Source organism: Cupressus sempervirens, chromosome 2 (assembly GCF_028749045.1).
Source record: "Cupressus sempervirens isolate cs-2001-9-10 chromosome 2, ASM2874904v1, whole genome shotgun sequence".
Lineage (NCBI taxonomy): Eukaryota > Viridiplantae > Streptophyta > Pinopsida > Cupressales > Cupressaceae > Cupressus > Cupressus sempervirens.
In genome coordinates this window covers 772,904,073-772,929,000 of record NC_143119.1, presented here as the reverse complement: position 1 = coordinate 772,929,000, position 24,928 = coordinate 772,904,073, and positions in this window count along the sequence as shown.

Below are 24,928 nucleotides of genomic sequence, written 5' to 3'. Positions count from 1 at the left end.
AAATTAGAATTTAAACACAGTCTGAGAGAGTGGGATTAGTTACATCTTAAATTCTACTAGGGAGACATGTCACACCTCCTTAACATTGAGGGTGACTTATTCCTTTATGAAACTAAAAGACCTCAACTAACTAACAAGTGCCTTAGTCATGTTTGAACTCTTAATCAACATACAAGAATACAAGAACATGCAAGAATCACTACACAAGTTAATGAAACATGATATTATCATCCTATGAACTCCTCTAGATCCTCTAGGTGTTAATTCCTACCAAGATAGAGCTAGAAAAGTTTTCTAGCAATTGCATTTGGTTTGTGTCATCTAACTTCTTCCACACAAGTTGCAAGGGCCCTCTTAACAAACAAGCATCTGTTCACATTATACCATTAATAATAATATGATAGTATAATAACCATGGATAATCACATACCATAATCATTCATTATATATAACATATATATCATAATTAAGTGAAAATATTTTCCACACATTAAAGTTTGATGGAAGTAATGAATTGGATAAAGAAGCTAAAATAGTACCAATTGCAGGACTCGTAACTTCCCCCATTACAATTTAAATTGTCCTCACACAAAAAAGGGCCTAAGACTAAAATATTCCATACCACATCTATAAGCTATGAATTTTTACTTGGTATATTTTTTATTGATTTTAATTATTTTATTTTTTTGGTCCGAGTAGACTCTTTTTTTAGAATTTCAATGTCTGCCATCTCATCATGAACATCTTCCGCCTCCTCCCTTGCATCATCATTTTCATGGTGATTCCAATACACAAGTTAACTAAAAAAATTTGAAACTTCATATCAAGCACTGCTATTATTTCAAGCTCACATTGAAAAAATGAAAATCAATCATTACCTAGTGTCGATGCCTAGAAAATAAGTAGGCATTTAGTATTGACTAGTTTATCTAAATTTCTTTTATAATAGTTGAATTAGACTTACACGAAGTGACATATCATTTTTGGACAAGTTGAATTCTAAAGCAATATCCTAATGTCCTCTTCCTATCACCTACATCTCCTAGCCAGTCAAAACCCAAAATTCCCTGCAACATTAATTCATCATTCCCTAAATATCTCATACCAAAATGTATTGTTCCCTTCAATTACAATAACTCATTGTATCTACCTTGACTATTTCAAAGACTATTTCTAACATGACTAATAGATGTGTATTACATGTCAACATATGAAATAGTATGGCATGTTCCTTGGAACAAAACATATTGTGGTTGTTTGGGGGAAGAAATCATTAAAATGAGTGCTATTGTTTGTAAAAACCACTCATTTTGAAGCTATCAATTTAGGAACTAGCATGGTAATGGGTTTTGAAAGACCATCTGGCTATAATGAATTCCCTTTCTTTGGAAATAAATATGTAAGTTAACTTGTATTGGCACCTCCAAACTTTACCTCAAAGATTTGACTACTTCTAAAGCTAAAACAAACAATGGATATATGGTGACATGATGGAGTTTGGTGCTAAGACAAACATGTTGGCTCCAATTTCCTATTTAGTAAAATAAAATGAGTACACCCATTATTTTGCATAGTAATATAAGATATCTTTTTTTAGAAAAATCTTGCCTTTATAAAATAATCAAGAAGTAGATAAAGGTCAAATCAACTAATGAATTAAAAAATAATGATTCAAAAAAGTGAAAAAATTAGATGTTGTAACATGTAGTAGGATACAATTAATATTGATAAACATCTTACTTGGGATATTGAGTTATGTGGTGCAACAAAAACAATGACTCCATGGTCTCAGGTCATAGAAGGTTATGGCGGTATGTATATCTAATTATTAGGTCATCCAAGAACTTAGAAATTATATTCCCTCCTTGTAATCCATCTTCATAAAATTCTTGTTTCAAAAGTTTCAAATTCATAATTATACCCTCAGAACAAGCTACAAAAAACATGAGTTGTAAGAAAAATAACAAAATGTATATGATGTAGGTTATTAATTCCTGCAAAGTAGCCCACCTCTATATGAAAATATGGAATTTTTGGTGCCAGGCTGACCAATAGTTGTTACAAAATACATCTCATAACAAGTCTTCATGATATCCTCTGCAAGCTTCAAGTTTTCTATGTCCTTGATAGTCATTAAACCTTCTTCCATTTCTCTCTATTTTTTCAGGCCTCTAGTTGCCCCAAGTACAAGGGTGCCAAGTAGGAAACATACCTTCAAATGCAATTACAAGAAATTTTCTTGGGCTCTAATAGAAACAACTAATCAATGTAACATGAAACATGATCAAGCAACACATTTACCTAATTCTTAAGTTCTTAACAATGATGATGAAAGCATGATGTTAGTTCAATTGGGAATCAATTAAACAAACTACAATCAACTCTTCTGTTAGTTAAATCAGACTATATAAATCACTAAAACATCAAATGGGACAAGAAAATAAAGGCATAGAAAATGCTTCTAAAACAATATCTTACATCTAAAAAATAATTTTAAAAAACTTTTGAAATAGTATTTTATATCTCAAAAGACCATAAGTGATATTGAAATGTTCTCATTGACAACCATTTTAGTAGATATGCAAAACAATTAAGGGAGTGTTGATAGTTTTTTATTACATTATAAAGACATGCCAATACAAAAGAAGAGAGCAACTATTTGAGCCACATTTTAGGTACTATTTTTCAAGTAGAGTCTCCTTGTTATTGCATATAAGTGGATTATAGAGTTAAAAACATCAACAGACTTTGACTTGAGAATTTGCAAGATTATAGGTACAAGCTACAATGGAAAGTTAAAGCATGAGAAGCATGCCCTTTCGATGGGATAGTTGCCGCAGAAATCTATTGATATGTTTAAAGATAAAACATATTTGACATGATTCAGGAGAGATTAAGAAAAATAAGCGCACAAGACTAGTGCATGAATTCTACAAAGGCATGTGTTAAAGTGCCTAATACCTATATTAAAATGCATAATAGTTTTATTATATGTCTAAAGCAATCATCTCTATAGTGATTAAAGATAAACATTGATCTTTTGTATAAGACTGATGTTTCATTTGTATGAAAACCATCTAGATGCAATAGATATTTGGTAAATTTTTAAGCTTCTAAAATCCAATTTCTTAAATTCTTTTTATAAAAACACACAACTAAATATTGAGTAAACATAAAAAATGTATAAGTCAAAAGCCTCAATTGATAACAAGAAGTCATAGTCACATAATTAATAATAATAAGATTAGGTATCACAAAAAATTGCATAGAATTCATCTACAAAAATTGCATAGAATTCATCTACAAAAATTCCAAAATGTGTATATGATATTTATTAATAGTGTGCAGGACATCATTAGGGATTCAATTTTTGCAAACACTTGAGCTCAAAATATTTTCTTGCAATGATTTCCTTCAATTTGGAAATATGTTCCTTGAGATCTCTAACATCCTTGCTTTCCTTTTTGCTACATGCAACACCCAGTTCCAAGCTAGACACTCTCTTTGCAAATTTTAAAGTGCTAATTGTCTATAAGTAAGAGTCAATGTCTAGATTGAGATGTACAAACATGAGTGTCTTTGCCTGGTCACCTAGGGAATCCTGAAGAATTTGGTTTAGTTTGCTATTACTAAATGGGACATGTGCACTCTTATTAGCTAAATAAAATATAACATCCCCAAGAGTAGAGAGAGACTTGTTTATGTGTGTTGCTTCTTTAAGTCTTTCCCTAGTGACTTCTAACTTGTTAAGCCTCTCACTACTTGCAAGATCAATCAAATGAAGGTATCCTCTTACACTTTCTCTACAAGATAAGTTTGTCCCTTCTGGTGGAACTCAATATTTTGAAAATATTTGTTCACCCTTTACCTACTTTCATTTCTTACCTTAGTATGTACTAGATAGATTTTGTGATCAAAATAAGAAATCATTTATTGCATCTCTTTGTGTTTTGATAGAAAATAGCTATTTATCACTCAAATCAAAGAATCCTATTGTAGAATTGCACTCCTAGGCCTTACTCATCACATGAAAATATCCATTGATCATTCTAGGCCATGGTCCTATTTGAATTCATGAAGATATTCTCATTTTTTAGATTATCACTATCGCTATAGTGACGAGGCATAATATATCAACTATGTTTTAGTGATTTGGGTGACTTGAAGTAGGGTATGATATCACTACAACATATAATGAAGGATTCATCATTGTGCAAAGAAGACTCATTATCAATATGGTGATGAGTGATGGAATGTAATTATCACTATAAAATATAGTGATATATCTCACCAACGAGTGGAGGATATGGAATATTAGTATAGCGATGAGTGATAAGTCTTCATATATCGCTGCATGTTATAGAGATCATGATCTATAGCTGAGCGGTGAGAGCACAAAAAGGATATAATGATTAGAGATGAAACTTGGATATCATTGTAACTTATACTGATGGATGGTTTTACTATTAAAATGGCATCACTATGAGTTGTGGTGATAAGTTGAATGTGATTATTGATCACATTTTGTATTATGGAGATATAGTGACCAATGATGAGTTGCATGATATTGCTTTTATGTTATAATGATATTTCAAGTTCCAATATCAAAGGCTAAAGTTTTGATATTGCCGTACCTAATAGTGAGAAGTTGTATCAGAGATTGTAGATGAAGGGTTTCTAGTATAGAGATATATCTCATTGGCGAGTAGAGGATATGGAATTTTAGTATAGCAATGAGCGATAAGTCTACATATATTGTTGTCTATTATAGTGATCATGATTTGTCACCAATGAGAGCACAAAAAGGATATAGTGATTAGCGATGAAACTTGGAGATCACTGTAACTTATAGTGATGGATGGTTTTACTATTAAAAGGACATCACTGTGAGTTGCAGCTATAAGTTGAATGTGATCGCTGATCGCATTTTGCATTATGGAGATGTAGTGATTACTGATGAGCTGTGGGATATCTCTATATGTTATAGTAACATTTTAAGCACCAATATCAAAGGCTAAAGTTTTGATATTGTCGTAACTAATAGTGAGAAGGTGTATTGGAGATCAAAGATGAAGGGTTTCTAGTATAGTGATAAGCGATGGTGATATTGCCATTGTTATAGCAATAGACATGAAGTTAGAAGCAATTTTCTATTTGTGAGAATTTCCCTTTCCCTGTGAGAACTCTCACTACCTGTGAGAATCCTTACCATTCAAAGCACCTAGACAACTTTTTTAGAAGAAGTAATAATATAATTTAGATATGTCGGATAAAAATTCAGAGGAAGGAGTGTCAATTTTTTTGTTTGCATGTGAGAATACTCATTGTCTTGATTGGTACAAACTTTTAAAGCAGGACATTTCTTTCATTATTATCTATTTCTAAATTTAGTATCTTCTTTGAAAGAATATGTCTTTACCTTCTTGGCTACTCTTGATTTTCTCCATATCCACTACTTGTAGTAAGAATAACAATTATTTTCTACAATTAAGAAGAAAGTGATATTGATAGGGATTCGACTTGTTGGGTCTATTTGTAGTCTAATTAGAATGCATAGTACAAAGCATTTGGATTATTAGATAAGTTTTCTTCTTTCACATGATCCAATCTGAGAGTGTAAGAGAGTAGGTTTGTGAAATTAGGTAATTACAACCTTGTTTGCAGTAATATGGAGACATGACAACTTGCTATTGGACAAGTGCATTCTATTAATGGTGTGTCAAGTTACCTACCTAGTTTCTTTATGAGACCACATAAGACTTCATCAAGCATCATACACATACTACTATAAACCTTAATAAACATATAACATTTAGGAATTTACTACATTAGACATCATTTCCTTCTTTTGGCCTCTACCACCATTCACTAACTTGAAATCTTTTGCATCATTCTTCTCATTAGCACTCCCTCTTCTCTTGCGACCCCTACCAACACCTCTTACCTTATGCTGGGGAAATTTTGCTTCATCATTTGAGCCCTACTTTTCCATGATAGAATTAGAAGACTAGTATGAAATAACTATGACAATTCTTCTAAAATAAGAAAAATAAAATAAAAAAAGGAAAAAACTTCACCTCATCTTCCAATACAGATATTGGTGAATCAGTATCTCCTTCAACCTTGGCAACCACAACATTAACCATTTTCATAATCTGCATGAAGAAATGAAAATTAAACCCAAATCAATCAAAAGAAGGCAAAATTATAACCATCAAAATATGGGGTTTCTACTTTGGTTATGGAATAAACTAGCAAAATGAATGCACATGCAACCTTTCAGCAATGATTAATCATGAAAGATTGGAAAAGAGGTATCACCTCTAAGGAAATATTGGTAATTCAACCCTATCAAATGGAAGAGATATAGGTGTAGAAAAATTTAGGTTTCCACAAACTGAATTGGATTCCCTTGAACATGATACATCCAACTTTAGGCACATGACACTCAAAAACTAAAGCTACATGCTTTAACATTTATGATAACCACATTCAAATAGATATACTACTATTCATCATTAGCAAGAAACTAAACATCTACCAATTAAGAATAGCTCAAATAAAAAAGAGTTCATTATTTTCAAAGATTCATACCTATACCATAGAGTATCATCCCATCATTCTAGACCTACAATGAATTAAATTGATTAATTAATAAAGGTATGTTAGTTTGAGCTTCACTTGGTTTTGAGAATAATTTAATATTCTCTACTTAATGAGGCCAACCATGAGAAGGTGGAAGCTCATCTAGACTCGCTACACCTCCCCCTAAAATCAATCTAAATTTGCCATTATCATCTAATTACATACTTCATTCATTCATTCATCCATTTATGAACTATAACATTCAGTCAATACAATCACATAACATTCATTAATATGGTATAAAATTCATTAATACATAATACTAATCAAGACTTCATTAACACATAATAATATTTATTAACATGACATAAAAATTGATGGGGACACAACCCAAGAACAAAATGGAAACAACAGAAAAGGGAAATTATATTAACTGAGAAAATAAGCTAGTACAAATAGTACAGGAAAATAAACTTCAAAATATGCCCTAAGGGCTCACAATAGCATAAATCTGGAGATAAATTCTCCTTATGGTACCTCCTCTCAAACTCCACTCCGAACTGCCTTTTACAATGCCAAAATCTCCTTAAATAGACCCCGGAGGGTTAAGGACTAGGAGTACATTCTAGAACGTGCTAGTAGGCATCCACCGACCAAACAGAAGGTTTCAGAAGTGGAATTAGAAGTCGGTGAAAACCTAGAAGAATCCAGAAATGGTAATCGAACTTTCGGGAGGCATAACTTTTGAACCATAGCTCCGATTGATGAACCGTTTACAATTTTGGAAAGCTCTTGAAGCACTCTATAGCCCTATGGACAGATTTGCTCATCCCCCATTTTTTGGCCCTTTTTGAAGTCATTTAATGCCCCTAACTTGACTTTGAAGCATTCTTAGGAGGTCTCCAAAACTCGAAAAACTACAATAACTTTCAAACCGTGGGGCCTTTTGACCTGATTCTTTTTCTGGAATGCTCTAAATCACAATTACATTCATCTGGCCAATTCACACCTTCTAGGTCACCAAAATGATGGCCAAATTGCATGCTCCTATTTTTTTGGGATTTTCAAACACACTGATAGTGGAATTGTGAGAGTTGGAACCTTTATTTGACCCAAATGGGTATCCAAAAATGTAAAGACATGAAACATAAACTAAGTCTAAGTACATTTTTTTGGGTGACACAGGATTGCCCTTATGCCTCTGGATGCTCCTGCATCAAAAATCAATAATAATATGCAACATTCATAGATAATTACATAAAACAATGTTCTTTCATTATCCAACAAGGTTGATCAAAGAGCATTTTTTTGAAATCATTTCTTCTTTTTGTTTTTCTTATCTTTCTTAAGGAAAAGCCTAATAGGAGCATCAATATTTTCCTCATTCTCCTCCTCTTGTGCCACATGCAATGTCAAGATATGATGCCTCCTCCTATTTTGAGGAGCACGAGTCTACTGCACTAAAGTGGGCTTTGTTGCAATAACAAGTAAATGGGTTAAATTGGCACTTTTTTTTTTGTTTTTTGTTACAAGTATTTCATTAACTAGTAGAACATGACATGCATTTTTCTTTCCTAAAAATACTACATCATGTAAAATAACATTTTGATCTACCGCCACCTCAACAAGCTGAACACTTTGAACATGCTCCACTCCACCATGATGTTCAACATACTCTAAAATATTCAAAAAAATATTACATGTCAAATTACAATTGAAGATGTTAAATTGTATTCATAATTGTATAATTAATTTCCAATAGAAAATTAATCCCTCCACCACTATGATGCACATCATGGTCTTCATCACATGTAGGTTTTGTGATAGGATTTGAAGGTTGCTATAAAACGTTATGCGCATTGTTATGTAGTCAATTTATGTTGGAAACTAACACCAAAAAATAAATTTCTCAACTATTCAATTTGATTTACTTTTCATTTGACGAATTTACCCATGTCTCATTTGGTGCACTAGATTCTTGGGTATGGCTTTCATATTCTTGGTGTAGATGTGCAACCATGACTTTATATCCTTTTGTCAAGGAAAATTTTTTTATCTTCATCCGTGGGCTCTGTATTGAATTTTATGCATTGTATTTTTTTCTTAATATCGTCAGTTTTGCATGTATGATTTGATTAAAAAAATTGTTTGCAACATTATATAATTTTTTTAAATATAAAATTCCATTGTTGCTACTTATAAGTCAACAGTGAAGATTCATATAGCTACTAGAGCCAATTTTGTGTTGGCCAACCTTTTGTAGCCTTTGATGTGCCTTGTATCCTATGAAAAGTTTGAAACATGCTAGATTATATATTTGAAAAGAACACTAATAAGTGCATGATTACATTCTACTTAATACTATCATGACATACCTTCTTTTTCCCTTTTTTGGTTCATTTCCTTTACCATGTAGCCTTTTCTCTTTTGCATCTTCTATTATTTCATTCCACTCCATCGGTGGAATCATAGGAGGGTGGTCATACTTTGGGTTATCCTTTGGACCACTCCTATATTGGTCCCTCATAGTCTTTATATGTTTGGATGCTCTTTTGACAAGTAGGGAAGTGCCAAAAATATTTTTTACAAAAAGGTCCTCAAAACATTTAATGAGTTGATTTTTTAATTGAGGACCCTGTTCATTCCACCTTTTAAAATAAAATAAAATTGTTAGATCAATAACTTCAATATAGTACAATAAATGGAAAAAAAGAAAAATATTGTAGCAATGATATGAAACTACGTACCTTTTACGTATGGTGGGTCCACATAGCTTCAATGTCATTTCAAACAAATGATCAAAGAAAACATCATTTTCTACAAAAAAATCATGGGATTATCAATCCAAAATGAGTTATGTATAAGTAAACTACAATTACACTATAAATAATAGCAATTTTAAAGCACTAGAATTTTTCATAATTCTAACAGAAACATAGTTTTCTTTTTTAGCAACAATGTCTTTGCAAATGAACCAGTACTAGTCACATGGGCTACTCTAAGAAATGGTTCAACTTTAGTAGTACTAGTCTTTGTTGTTCTATCAACTGAAGGTCTATTTGTTAGTGCACAAAATAGGTCCATGAGTATAAAATCCACCCAAAAAAAAAATGCATGATTAGCACATTATAAAATATAGCAAAACAAGGTTTTACCAATTGTACATGGCATAGTCAAAGATGTTTGCAAGCTCCTTGTTGTCAACAATGCAGTTGACAATATTAGAGTGATGACCGACAAAGGCATCCACATTTCATCATGAGCTGAAGAGTACATTGTTAGTAAAGAAATTTGAAATGGATAAAGATCAAATGGGATACTAGCTAGCTAAAGTCAAAAATAAAATTTAAGTGTTATAATGTTGATGAAAAAAAACAATGTTGCACTACTGGGGTTACAATCTTCTTTTATTTCTCATATTGTTTCAAATGTAGCCAATGAACTTCATGTACCAATTCTTTCATTTGGAGCAATAGATCCAACTTTCTCATCATATTAGTATGGAATGATTGGTTTCTATGGGAGAAATGGACAACTTCTTATTGTGGTTTCATATACAGATGATATGTATGAAATGATGGCAATTGCAGCTGTGATTGGTTTCTATTACTGGAAAGATGTAATTCTCACATTACTTTTTTTGGTGCACTAGAGTTAATTTGCATATGCATACCAGGTTTATCTTTGTATAACTATAGTAGTGCAAAAATTTGATGCAATAATGTGGTGTACACATGTTGCATTCTTTCTTCTCATAGGATTTGTTTTATGAACTTTGGAGCATAAATCAAACTGTGATTTTCAAGGACATCCAAAGGAACAAGCCACATTTTTAGCAAATAAATTTGCAACATTATTATTTTTCATTTGCAATGGATAATGATCAAAGTTAAGTGTTATAATGTTGTAAAGAGAAAGTGTTACTTACATGAAGGTTGTGCACTACAACCCTCACCATATTGACCACGCGGTCTCAAAGGTGCCACAAAATCTTGTAAGAAGAACACATAATATTTTAGATCATGATCCATAAGATACTATAAAATATAAACATCTATTGAAATTTTATTATTGCTTAAGATTGATTACTAATTACCTTCAAAGAATTGACTCTAAGTATCAATTCTTCTTTCAATGGCTCTGTCTCCTTGGTTATGTTTCTCTCAAGGAGAAGGTTAACAATTTCATCACTATATTTTGTTATGATTTTATGGGCCATGAATACGGGGTCAGTGCTATGTGAGATGTTATCTACAAATGACACCTATGTTTCAGATTGCATTTGATTTGCTGTCATTTTAACTTTTCCCTATCAATAAGTATCAAATTGTGACATCAATATTAGTAAACTTATATCAAAATAACTCTAAAGCCATAAATAAAAGAACATAATAATGTGACATTTGTTTCTATATAATTTGTACAATTACACTGATGAAGGTTTACCTTCACTGAAGGTGTGTGAGCTGGTACATCCCCACTTGTGCATTTTGGTGTATGCATGTTGCCCTATGAAAAAGATTAGTAATTCTTAGCAATCAACAATGAAATGAAAGTAATAGACTTCCAAAAATTATTATTAATAAAATAGTAGATACTATATTGGAGTCAATATTAATTGGAGGCAATTGGTTCAAATGTTATATTTACCAGTCCCATGATAGGAGATTTTTTTGTATCTACACGATTCAAATTGTAATCAATCAAAAGCTCTTCCCCTACACTTATTGATTTTATTGCACATACAAAAACATGATTTCCCTTGCGTGCATCGAATATACAATTCGATCACTTATTAGTTGACATAGGTCAATAACTATTTATAAATCCTACAATATTCCTTGTTGCTTTTTACCTTCCATCAATATACATAGCAAGCATTTTACTTTGATCATTTTCTTTGCATTGTATATAATTTGGTGACAATGCATACATACACACAATTTTTTTTTATTTCACAATCTGCATCCAATTGTTGTAATTGTAACAAAGTCCTACATACTCCATAAATTCAAAAACTTTATTATAACTGACCCTTACACCATCTATGGAAAATAGGCCCAAACCATATAATGAAGATGGAGCTATGAGATATATCCTTTCGTTAATAGAAAAATCAATGTTAACTAGAGATAGTTCCTTGGGTACACATTCTTTCTGAAGATGTGTGTACCTTAAGGGAACCTTCTTATTGCCTTCGCTCTCATTATCATAAGAACATGACCCCCCCTCACCAAGGAAAAAATGCATTCATATATTGAATTTTCTTCTAATCTTTTGACCTCTAGTTGATCTCCCTATTTTAGACCTACTAGATGTCTCAATTTTATCTTCTATTCTCACATTTCCCTCACTCAAGGAAGACATATCAGACAAATACCTATTTGATGATACTTGCAATCCATAAAATGAGAGAAATACTAGGACTAAAGTTGATGTTGATAGTAAAGAGAAGATATACAAATAAAAAATTGTATATATAGGGTCTATTGACTTATACATATCTATCCATGTGATTGTGCAAGATCCTAGTCAAAGGCATTAAATAGTCTGCATATATAAATCATTTATCTTAAGTTACCCAAAAATTACATGATATATATGCTAAAAATTACATAGAAGATAAAAATTACATGATGCATTCATCTAAATCATTGTATATTTTTTAATTCCTTACCTCTACTTTATGTGTGGTAGCTATGCAATATCATTGTATATACTCCATGATAGTAGAGTTCAACACATAATAACTTAATTATAAAAATACAAGTCAAACATGTTAGTGGAAATAATTAATTATTATTACATTTTACTTAGGTTAATACATTATTATATTAGTTTCCATGTAGACACCTAGGAGTATGTGTAGTCATATTAGTTGTCTTGTTGACAACACATGAGTTTTCATATTCAACTAAGTTGTCATGTAGAAAACATAGTTGTTCACACTCTAATTGAGAACATGGTGTCTACAACATATCTTTATGAGATACACCTATGTAAGATTATCCTCTCATCATTGCACAAACTCCTGTATTCAATGGAGGATAATCCACTCTTGGTGGACATGTGCTTAGTTGTGAGGCTTATCATTTTGCTAACTCTTAGTCATTCTAGAGGCATTTATATACAGGCACTTATAGTGTGTATACAATTATTATTCATTCCCATTTTGTTAATATGATCATACATTGTTGGTCCATATTGTGCTAAGTTCTTGAGCTTCTTGATCTTGGTGTCATTTTTCCCTAAGGAAAATTCTTACATGGTATTAGAGCTATACCAAATTCTTATATGGTATTAGAGCTAAGGGAGCTTCATTTCATAGCCATTGGAGACCACTTTTGCTTCACCTCTCAAAGGACCATGATTCAGATCTAGAGTATCTACTACTATTGGGAGTGTTTAGAGCCAAACTAGACCTCACCATTACATCTGGAGTGTCAATTTGGTAAATTTTGACTATAAATTTTCTTACCATAAGCCATAGTCAAATTTGAGGAAATTTTTTTTTGCAAGCCGAAACTCAAAGGCTTAATTTGTGAAATTGGTATAATCTTTTCAGATCTGTGCATTTAATTTTCAGATATGTATTTTTAATTTTCGTCTCTTCATTTTTTTGAATCTACAATTATTATTTTTTTCAATTTTTTCGGCCTATTAGGCCTGTAGAGGAACATTTATTTCAAGGAAACTAGGTGATCAATTCCAAGCGCCCACAACTAGAATTTTCACATAATCCAACACATATATCATACTCGACAGAATATTCCACACATTTTGGCAGACTTCATAAAAATTGACATATTAAACTAGCGTAAATAATTGGCAACCGGTAACCTAGCAATGGCTTCCATCAAACCCATGATGGATCAAAGTCTCGACGACCTCAAAGCTATGTTACCATTTGCAGGATTCAACATTTATTTGCTACGACACCCTTTTGTTTGGTGCATGTGGGATTAATCCCACATTGCACTCGTCGGCAAAACCTGTCGACTTCTCCATTCTCCATCGATGAGAAACAACTTTCGGTGACTTTGGCTCCAGGCACGTTAGCCTCCCACCAACTATTATGGGCTCTAACATCCATGTGACACATCCTCTAATACGTCAGCTCTAGCCCTACATACACGTGTCTGCCATGTAACCAACCACCTCAATCATCGTACAGGCCACATTAGCAACCACATACTGCCACAAGTTCACCACATCAACAAGCCACATTGAAATCCATACAACCATGTCACCTACATAGTCAGCCATGTAGATCTACATAGTTAGCTAATACATCATCATCCATACTACCATGTAAGCTAGAGGGTATTTTTCACTGATGTCACCTTTTCATAGTCTTAAATTTGACAATCATTTGATCGTCACCAGTAGACGCAATTGTACTTTTGTGATGACCATTTGGACATCAATTTTAACATAGTGTTTTCCTGGGTAGACCCCTCACCATATGCAATTTTGATTTGACAGTCCAACTTTTTGAGGCCATATCTTAGTCATCCAGACTCCAAATTAGGTGCAATTTTAATATATTTTGGCTAGAATTTCTTGATTTTTTAGTGGTACTATTATTTTTTGGTTTTGGTGCATGGATTTGTTAGAAAAATTATTTTTTGGTGATTGTACCTATCCAATCTTGCATTTTACAACTTTAAATGCTCCGTACAGGCTCATCTGGACACATAATTAGGTTCCATTTTTTTTGAAAGTGCATAATTTTTGTCTACTTTCTAGATCTACAATGAGATTATAGGCTTGTATGGATAGAAATACCACTTTCAGAAATAGGTCTTTTTTTTGCATTATTTTACTTTGATCAAACTTCAAAATTGTTCTATATTTGAGCTACAGTGCTAAGTACTAGATTTGAACTCCAAGAGGAGGTTGTAAAAAGAAAAATCAAAAGTCCACTTAGGCTTAAATTGGTAATTGGCTATTGTAATCAAACTGAATATAAAGTGCCAAAATCATTCATTTGTGGCGGGGGGGGGGGGGGGGGGTTGAGTGAATAGGGGGGTGTCTCTTGGTGTTGTGTTCCTCTTTTCTTGCTATTATCTTTCTTTTCTTACATTATCGGAAACCTTAAGATTCCAAAATTAACACCACATAACTATGCCACATGGTCAGTTAAAAAAATGGTGTGAATTGATGAATGAAGAAGTTTCTCAATATGCAAATGGCTCTTTTCCTAAACCAATAGGTGATCAAATATCTCAAAGTAAAATTCATGCTTGGGAAATAGCATATAGGAAAGCCCTAGGACTCATTAGGTTAGGGGTTGATGACAAGATCCTCTATCAAATCATAAAATATAATACATCCAAGGAAACTTGGGATTCTCTTAAAAACCTATATGGAAAAGTGACTGAGGAGGATGTCTACAAGATTGAAGATGAGCTTATCTCCGTATATCCTAAGAGCTTTGATTCTATCAATGATTTTATCATTAAGGTGAATGAGTTGAGAATAAAACTTGATGATTGTGGTAGTCCCATTAAAGATGACAGGTTGATTTATCTAATTCATAATAAGCCACCATTAGAATATTCCACATTTGTCTCTTCTTTCAACACCACAAAGACTACTTTAGGGTCTTTCTATAAGAAAGTCACTTTTGATGACTATGCTCAGTTGTTGGAGGATGAACAAGCTAAGTTGACAACAATGGGGATTCTCAAGTCTTCAAAGTCTAAGGCATTGGTGGCTAACAATGAGAGCTCTAAAAATTCAACTGGTGAAAGTTGAGATAAAGGCAAGGGCAAAAATAAGAAGTGGAAAGATAACAAACAAGGGGACATAGAAAAGTCAACACCAAATCAAGAACAAGGCAAGTGTGCTTATTGCAAAAAAAATTGGTCATGATGAACATCAGTGTTATCACAAGCAGATTGATGAATTGAAAAACATCATGAAGAAACACAATGTTCCATTGCCTAATTCTTATAAGGAAAAGGGGTTGTCATCTTCAAATTCTAAGAGCAAAGGGCAACCTTTACTCACAAACATTGTTAGTCAGGGAGAATAGATTATTGACTTAGGTGCCACACATCACATGAGTGCTTCAAAGATAGATTTTTCTTCCATGATGCATTCAAAGGTACTTCACATCCTTGTAGGAGATGATACTAAAGTGGAAGTTGAAGGATAAGGTGAAGCTGAGATGGAAAATGGAGCGTTCAAGGATGTTCTCTATGTTCCTAATCTTACCTCCAACCTTCTTTCAGTCTACCAAATCACTCACTATGGAGGCAAAAATAAGGTTGAATTTCTTCTAGATTCAGTGGTAGTGAAAAGCATCAAAGATGACTCTATGGTTGCAATAGGTGAAGCTGATCATGATTCAAGGCTTTACACTTTCTCTTCCTTTGTGCCTAAGTCTAATGCATAAGCCTTGTTAGTGTATTCAAGAATAGAAAGAAAACTATGGCATGAGAGATTTGGATATCTCAACTATAGGTATCTTCAATAGCTTAGTAGCAAGAACATGGTTCATGGTCTACCTCAAGTCTAGTTTTCAGATGGTGTTTGTTTAGGTTGTACACTTGGGAAGTATCTAGAAAAAATGTTTGACAAGGGGAATTCTTGGAGAGCACAATGTGTTCTTGAATTAGTTCATAGTGATGTGGTGGGCCCATTTCTAGTGCCATCATTTGGAAACTCTCGCTATGCACTCATCTTCATTGATGACTACTCGCTATACATGGGTATTATTCATGACTCATAAGAGTGAAGTGTTTGAATGATTTCTCAACTGCAAGGCTCAAGTAGAAAAGCAGTCAGAGAAATCCATCAAAGTTCTTTGAACAGATGCGAGTATGTGAACTCAAGACTTATAGACTTTTGTACTCAATAGGGAATTGACCTTCAAAATTTAGTACCATACACACCATAGTAGAATGGTGTTGCTGAAAGGAAAAACATAACCCTCAAGGAGATGACCACTTGCATGCTACTACATAAGTCTCTTGATCAAGTCTTTTAGGTTGAAGTAATGAATTATGCAAATTACATCCAGAATAGGAGTCCTCATAAATCTTTGGATGGTGTAACTCCTTTTGGAGCTTGGACTGGAAGGAAATCTTCTATAAAGCACTTTAGAGTCTTTAGTTGTTTAGCATGGGAATGAATACCTCCACAAAAATAAAAAGCATTGGAATTTCAAAGTAAATCTTGCATCTTTGTTGGTTATGCAGACTCTCATAAAGCCTACAAGTTGATGGATCCAGAGACACATGACATTTTCTGTGAGAGGAGTGTACACTTTGAAGAAAATTGTGCCAACTTTACTTCTTCAACTCCTCCTTCTTCCTCCTTCATTGAATAGAGTGACAGTGATGAAAGTGACTTGGAAGATGTTCGTCCATGACCCAGATAGAGGCATCATCTAGATGAGGTTGAGGATATCCCTTCTACATCTTCTTCCATAAGACCTAAATGGGCTCAGTAGACATTGGATGTGGTAGGACCATTGGTAAGGAATCCTTTAGATACTTGGAGGACAAGATCAGAACACAACTCACTCCCTCATTCTTATATTGCAGTTGCTTCTAATCCTCAACCATTCAAAGAAGCTTCAAGAACTCTAGAATGGGATAAAATAATGGAGGAAGAATATAATTCTCTTATGAGAAATGACACATGGGACCTAGTCTTTCTTCCTAAGGGAAGAAAATTGGTTTGGTGTAAGTGGATCTATCAGACCAAGTTTGTAGTGGATGGAACTGTTGATAAGCATAAGACTAGACTTGTTGCAAAAGGTTTCTCTCAAGTACCTGGCATTGACTACATTGAGACCTTTGCACCAATTGCAAAAATAAACTCCATTCATTTGACACTAGCTATAGCAGTAGCTTACAGATGGGTTGTTCATCAGACGGATGTGAAGAGCATATTCTTGAATGGTGATCTTTATGAGGAGATTTATATGGAGCAGCCACAAGGTTTCATTCAAGATTCTACCTTGGTTTGAAAATTGAAAAAGTCTATCTATGGACTAAAACAAGCTCCAAGAGCTTGGTATGCCAAGATGGATTCTTTCCTTCTCTCAGTAGGGTTCACTAGATGTCATTCCAATCTGAATGTCTACATTCTTTAGTGGGATGATTTTCACTTGCTACTTGTGCTTTATGTTGATCACTTGATCATTATAGGGAGCATAGCATCCATCATTGATAGTGTCAAGGCTACTATGTAGGATAGATTTTCGATGATAGACTTGGGTCTACTTCATTATTTCCATGGTATTGAGATACATCCATCTTCATCAGGGATCATATTATCACAAACCAAGTATGCTCTTGATCTACTTGCTCGATTTCACATGAGTGACTATAAGGCTGCATCTACTCCATTTCTTTCAGGTGTTAAGTTAGAAGAAAAGTTTTCCACTCCACTTTTTGATGCTACTTTGTATAGATAGTTGGTTGGAAGTCTCATATACTTGACACATACATGTCCTAACATATCCTTTGTAGTTGGCATGGTTTCTTACTTATGCAAGAGTCACATGAACTTCATTGGAAGGCAACCAAACACATCTTGCACTATATCTAGGGTATACATACATATGGGATATGTTATGTAGTTGGTACTGGAGTACAATTAGTGGGTTATATAGACTCAGACTATGTAAGAGATATTGATTCTCACAAATGCACTTTAGGATATATGTTTCATCTTGCTTCTAACCCCATTTGTTGGAAAAGTAAAAAGAAAAACACTATTGCTCATTCATCTACTAAGGTTGAGTATGGAGGAGCCGTCAATGAGGGTACATAGGCTATTTGGTTATAGAAAATTCTAGAGGAGTTTGGTTTTCACATACCTAGACCCACAATCATACATTGTGATAATCAGAGTGCCATTGAAATCTCAAAACATCCAATGCAACATTAGTAGACCAAACATATTGAGGTTTATATGCACTATATCAGAGAGCTAATTCATGAGCAAGTCATTGCATTGCAATATTGTCTTACAGAGCAATAGATTGAAGACATATTCATCAAGCCCTTCACTAAGGTCAAGTATCTTCATTTGTGAGATCTCTTGGAGGTGCGAGATTTTTCACTAGGGGGGTCACATGACGACTCTTCTCTTCTTTATTGTACTTATCTCTCTTTTTGGGTGAGGGTTTTTACCATGAGGTTTTCTCTCTTTCTCCATTTTTAGAGATATTTCATTGAATTTCATAGCATTGTATGTAGAGCATTATATTTTTACATGAGTACCTAACATGGCCTAGTCGCTAGGACCCATCATGCATTTTCATCATAGCTTTTGTGAGCTTAAGTGCATTCCCCTAAGTTGCACTTAGGGGGGGCATTGGTGTAAATAATTAATTATTATAACAATTTACTTAAATCTACTTAGGTTAATGCATTATTATATTAGTTGTCATGTAGACACCTACGAGTATACATAGTCAGATGATTTGGCTTGTTGACAACACAAGAGTTTGCATATTCACATGAGTTGTCATGTAGACAACATAGTTATTCACACTTTAATTGAGCACATGGTGTTTACAACATCTCTTTATGAGATACACCTATGTAAGCTTATCCTCTCATCATCACACAAACTTCTGTGCTCAATGGAGGATTATCCACTCTTGGTGGACATGTGCTTAGTTGTGAGGCTTATCATTTTGCTAACTACTAGTCATTATAGAGGCCTTTATATACAACCACTTCTAGTATGTATACAACTATTATGCATTCCTATATTGTTATTATGATCATACATTTTTGGTCCATATTGTGCTAAGTTCTTGAGCTTCTTGATCTTGGTGTCATTTTTCCCTAAGGAAAATTATTACAAAATTTTTTTTGATAAATAAATGATGACACCATCATACTTGACATTGATCATACATCAATAGACATTTCATTGATCATCATCTTCATCCATGTCATCATCACCATCATTGTACTTGTCACTTTGATCATCGTTGTCACCACCACCATCTTCATCACCACTAGCACCACCATCATCATCATCTTCATTACCGTTATCATGACCATCATCATCATGACCATCATCACCTTGATCATCACCATCTTCATCAGAATGATCATGATCATGATCATCATCACTATCATCATCAACATCACTATAATCATCATCTTCTTCTTCTTTATCATTGTGTAATAGTTGTTTATGATCATCATTTAATTCATCTTCTGGTTATTTAGTATATCTTCTTCTTCCATCACATTATACTTTACCAACCTTCCTCTTGGATCATGTCTAACAACAAATGACTAGCCTGATTTATGTGGAACACCAAAGTAAAACACTTTCTTGCATTGGACTGGAATAATATAGGGCTCATCTCCAACTGGCTCAAATTACCTTGCATTAATCATTGTAAATCCACTACCATGTTTAATAACAGGCCTATCAGGATCAGTTTCATTCAACCATAGCCTATACTATTTGTCGATAAATAGAACTAATTTGAATCAATTAAAGTCACACTCAAGTATATCATCCAAAATTCCATAGTATCTATTTTTAGATTTTTGAGGATGTATGTCATTTCTAAATGAAATATTGGTGACCTCAAAGACTACACTTATCCTAGAATCACAAGTTTTCTTCATTTTGTCTTAATTTTTTATCTGAAATATATGACCATGGTAGTACATAGCTTTATGGTATTTGATTTGTAATTATTCAAACATGTCAAGATTATTTGCATTGATCTATGAGTTGATATTAAACTTATGGGTCATGATCAGTAATCTTATACATACCTTTCTATCTATTAAGCCATATGTTAGATCAAGTCCCATTTGTATAACATTGGGATCTCCATTATGATGAGATTCTTTAACCAATCATGTAGCACCATTCCATGTTAATGAGTGACCTTTTTCTGTAGACTGTTAAATCCATACCGTTATCCAATCAAGATTGTTTGCAATATACAAATGTAGTGCATCCCACTCACGACCAACTATAAAAAAAACAACTAGACCAGTTAGAAACAACTTATATTGATGATGGATAAGAATTAATTAACTACAATAACATCTTATAATTACCTCTCACTTTCCTCAATCTACTTTTCTCTGTCAAGTACTCCCCTTCGAATCTATTAATTGAGTTAGGATCCCAAATGTGATCTACATGGAAATTTGATGCAAACTTGGGAAGATATCCATTAATGTACATCATGGTCTGGTATACCATATATCCCTCTACCATAGAACCCTCAAGGTGTTCTCTTTGTCAAATCAAGCCCTTTATACATTTTAAGTGTCTCTCAACCATCCACATTGGCCTAGTTTGTACAGGTCCATACAATTCAATCTCCTCAACTTAATGTATGAGGTAGTGTTCTTGAGCATTGAAATTTTTTTAAGGTAGATGCTTTAGCATTTCACACATAAGTTGTGAAATTTTTCTCTTCCAATATTTAATATCTTTTTTATCAATTTCTTTAGATGATAACCACCCAAAAGAGATTCAACACACAAGAACATATAAATGAGATTTTAGATAAAAATATACAATAAATTACATAAAAAGTAAAGTAAGTCACATATATATAATATATGTATGAAAAATCTAAGAAATAACACTTCTAACCTCATGTATTTTCCAAGATAATATATAACTTGTTTACAATTGTTGTCAAACTAGTGTGGGAGGGATAAAGGTAGGACATACTGTAATCATTAAAAAATGATCTTCTCAATATATTATGAAATAATAAAATAGGTAGTACATGCAATTTTATAAATATATTGTAAATAGAGAACATGACTTTGACAAAGGTAAATCACATATTTTCAACCCTAGCCCAAAATCACCTTTTTTTGATACAAGACTGCTTATATTTGTAGTGAATCCTGTGGGAAATTTTGTTTTTTGTTTTGTTGGAATTACAGGAGGAAAGGTAAACTTATGAGGGGGGGAGGGGGTGGTGTGGGGGGTAAATCAATATTTTAACTTATAAAACTTTTCGCCACACATTCATCACATGCATTCAATAAATAAGCTGAAATAACATGTAAAGCATATGCATCTAAATCATATAACCATGTAAGCATTCACACACATAACATCATATATGATTACCCAGAAACCCTCCAAGTGAGAAGGTAAAACTAGGGTGGGGATGACACCCAAAATCTTCACTACTGTAGTAATAAAGTGTATCCAGTGAAGTTTAGAATATTTTGACCATGAAACATGATTTACCTTGTGAAAGGTCTACCTTGTTAAAGGCTTACAAAGACTGTTAAGTCTCACCTTGTTAGAGGATTTCAACACCCTATTAGAAGTGTGCCTTGTTAGAGGAATTAAAATTACAACTAAGTAAGCACCTTGTTAAAGGATTTCATACAGCTTGTTTGGACTACTCTATTAAGAAATTTAACTAAAATCACTTGTTAAAATGTCCCAGCATAGATCTTGCGATTGGCACTTGCTTGCCTGATAACATATCATCTCTAAACAATGTCTTATATATCCTTCATGATCAGATGTCTCAATGTTGTATCCTTTTCTCTATCCTTTATTTTTCTCTAACTGATTTTGCAATTCACTCTTTCATCATAACTTCTAAGTCACCTTGAATTCTCTGTATGCAAACTATCTTGTTTGCTCCTTCAATTCCTTTCATATTCACTCTCCTCTATCATAAATAGTTTAGGGCTTCGTCCTCCATAAGAAACTTAGGTGGCTTAGGGTTAGGTATGAATCTATGGTTGAGATTCATCCATTTTTCTGCTTAAACCTTCCCTTTTTCTAATTGGCTACATGTAATTACATAGGGAATCCAAATATAGATTCATCCTTATCCACATAATATCAAAATAGTAAATTAAGTTGGCTCAAAAATGGTTTACATAGTTGTTTGTGCCATTACAAACAAATATGTCAAAACTGTGTCACTTGACATATGAAGTATCTGATGCTCAGCATGCACTGATCTTTATACTGTGACTCAGCATCTGCATTACTTGACATCTACTATTTACTCAGCTCCTGAATCATTCGACGTGGTTTATCTTGTTGACATTTGAGTGACTTGGCATGGTCTACTATTTACATGTTGTGCTCGACATGCATTACTAGTTTGGCATGAACTAGGTAAATGGCTTAAGTGTGTTGACACTCACTTGTCAAATGTGATCTGAGATCAATGATTTCCCCCTTTGACATGAGTGTCAAAAACACTTGAATATACAATATTATCCTTAGTCTCTTGAGCATAACATATCCATGACTCGACTTATATACAAGACTTCAAAATTTCAAAAGTGTGCACTAACTTGTATACCTCAAAATTTTATAACTCCCCCTGAGTTAATGCATCTAATTTGTATCCATAATCTATGCTCCCTTTGAATTCAATATGCTATATTTGGTACTCTTTCATCTAATATGCTCTCCTTTAGTTGATATTTGTATCTGTTTGCCACTTTCTCCCCAAAAATGTATAATTTGTTTGCTACTTTCTCCCCAAAAATGTATATCTATCCCTTTGTTCTTATTCTCCTCTATTGCTATGCTCCCCCTTTCTTATTTCTCCCCCTTTCTCATGTCTCACCCTTTTAGAGACTTAGGTCAAATGGGCTATACATGTCCAAAAAAGATTTATGGACATCCATTATTATCCTTAGAGCTACATCTGAGTTATCACATGCAACATCCAATGACTTAATTTGGATTGCAAGCTCAACAACAAGGTGTACTAGACCATATAAGGTATAAAGATTGGGGTCTTTCTTCAATAGAGTTTCAACATAGTATAGTTCCTTGTGCATTATCTCCATATGTGGGGTGAGGGTAGCCTGAATACTTGTTAGTTTGGCTCTAATGTTAGCCTCATCTACTGTTAAGATAGCTAATTAACTTTGTGTCTGAAGCAATATTCTAAAATGCTCCTCACTTTGAGCTAGATTTGTAGGTAGTCTTGCACCTGATGCAGATATTTGGTTTTTTAGGCTCAGAATGTGACTTCTGGTCTCTTGGATGAAGAGTGTAGGATTACATAGTTTTGTGTACAATGAGAATATATTCTCAAGTACCTTCTTTGCATCCTCAACCTTGGTTGCCAATGCCACTTGTTGTAGTGCTATCTCACTAGTTATTTTCTCATTTACTTTGCTTTGAAACTTTTTTTAGACCATTCTAATAGTTTTGCATTTATATCAAGATCTTCATTACTGACCTTCTCCACTATATCTATCAATTATTCTATTATTGGCTTGGTCTTGTCAGGAGTTGGCAGGCTAAATGCATCTTAAAAGATGTCCTTTATATCTTGAAGTGCTTGCTTCTGCCTGTGTTCTCTCCTAAGCATTTCTTGATGCTTTTTTTCTTTCTAAGGCTTGCTTAAAATGCCTATTTGTTCCAATGTCATAGTATCCTAATCATACTTTGGAATTATATATGTGAAAACCTAACCTATTGGGAGAACGTGTAAATAAGAAAACATGTGTTGTAACATATGCATATGAAAGATTAGAAACAAATAGAAATACAACTAAAATCAACTTGAGTTTAACAACTTATGCAACCAAAAATTAAAGTCCTCACGTAACCTCAAAGCAGCTCAACAAGGGCACCCATAAGAGGCCTTTTTGGTGTGCTCAAGTGTGAGGGATGTAGATGTGGTCTCTCAAATAGAACTATTGAATCGCTTGATGATGAAAATGCAATATGAAATGAGTCTATGCTAAGAATGTGTGTGAAATACCTTCAAGCAATGGCTATGAGTAAGCCACCTCAAAGGATTCCATGGATATGGAGGTGAATGGAATGCAATGAAGAAATAAACCTACAACATCATACTACCATGAAACTAATGCAAAAGCTATAAATCTAAGTAATGCAAACAATTACCAAAGGTTAGTTCTAAGCATAGAATCTCTAAAAAGCTCTAGAACTATACTAGCATGATAACAATGCAAATGAAAAAATGATGTTGTTTTCTTCAGAAAAGGGCTCTATTTATAGATTTTAGGGAGACCTTGAGGAGGTGGCACCTATGTGGAATCCACATAGGAGCCACATAGGAGACAAATAGGCCATGCAAGGGTGGTAAGGAAATGATAAAGAAAGGGAGATAGTGGGATCAATTTAAAATTGAAGGTAATGGGGGACATGTCATAGTGGAGGAATAATGAAATGAGGAGAGTGGAAGACATGGCATAGTGGAGGAATAAAGAAATGAGGAGAGTGGAAGACATGTCATAGTGGAGGAATAAAGAATGAGGTGAGTGGGAGACATGTCATAGTGGAGGAATAAAGAATGAGGTGAGTGGGAGACATGTGATAGTGCAGGAATAATGTCATAAATGCCATA